Here is a 660-nt window from a genome sequence, read left to right as displayed (position 1 = left end):
GGAGTCTTCAATCATGACTTCGGAAGAGATTTCTTTCAACTCGTCCTTAGCCTTGTTGATCTCCAAGCGCAGAGATTCTTTTTCAGCTACGGCTCGAAGATATTGAGTACGTTTGGCCTTTAGTTCAGCGTTCTTGGCCAGCATAGTAAGGACCTCGGAGTGAATGACCTTCAACATCGCTTTAAAGTCGGCAGAAAGGTTGAGCGATGGAAGCGTCAGTGCTTGCTCTAATTTCGCACTCAAGCGTTCAAGTTCATCCTTGTGTCTGGCAACACTAGCCCTTCCGATGTCCATGTCCATGAAGGACACGTACTCAAATACCAACTCCTTCAAGAACTTTAAGTCCTCTTCTGAAGAAGCAGCAGGACGATCAGATGGAGTAGGGCGAGGCATTTGGACCTGCCCCCAGGAAGCGAACAAATCCTGGATAGAACGAATAATCCTGTCAGCATCCTGCAAAGAAGATTGCCAACATTAAAAATATTCGTTGCAACGAACAAGTTGGAAATAGGAATGGGGCCAAGAGGAAAAATAAAGGTGTTATACTCAGAGGACCAAAAGCTCAAAGCAATCGGAAAGAGTGCTGAATCAAAAGTAGGGGGGCGAATAGAGACTTCCAACAAATCAGAAATCCTAGCGCTATCAAAAAGTGCCTTAGTA

The sequence above is a fragment of the Olea europaea genome, chromosome 9 (genome assembly GCF_002742605.1).
Source record: "Olea europaea var. sylvestris chromosome 9, O_europaea_v1, whole genome shotgun sequence".
Lineage (NCBI taxonomy): Eukaryota > Viridiplantae > Streptophyta > Magnoliopsida > Lamiales > Oleaceae > Olea > Olea europaea.
The sequence above is the reverse complement of the archived record's forward strand: the minus strand, read 5'-3'. Positions refer to the sequence as shown.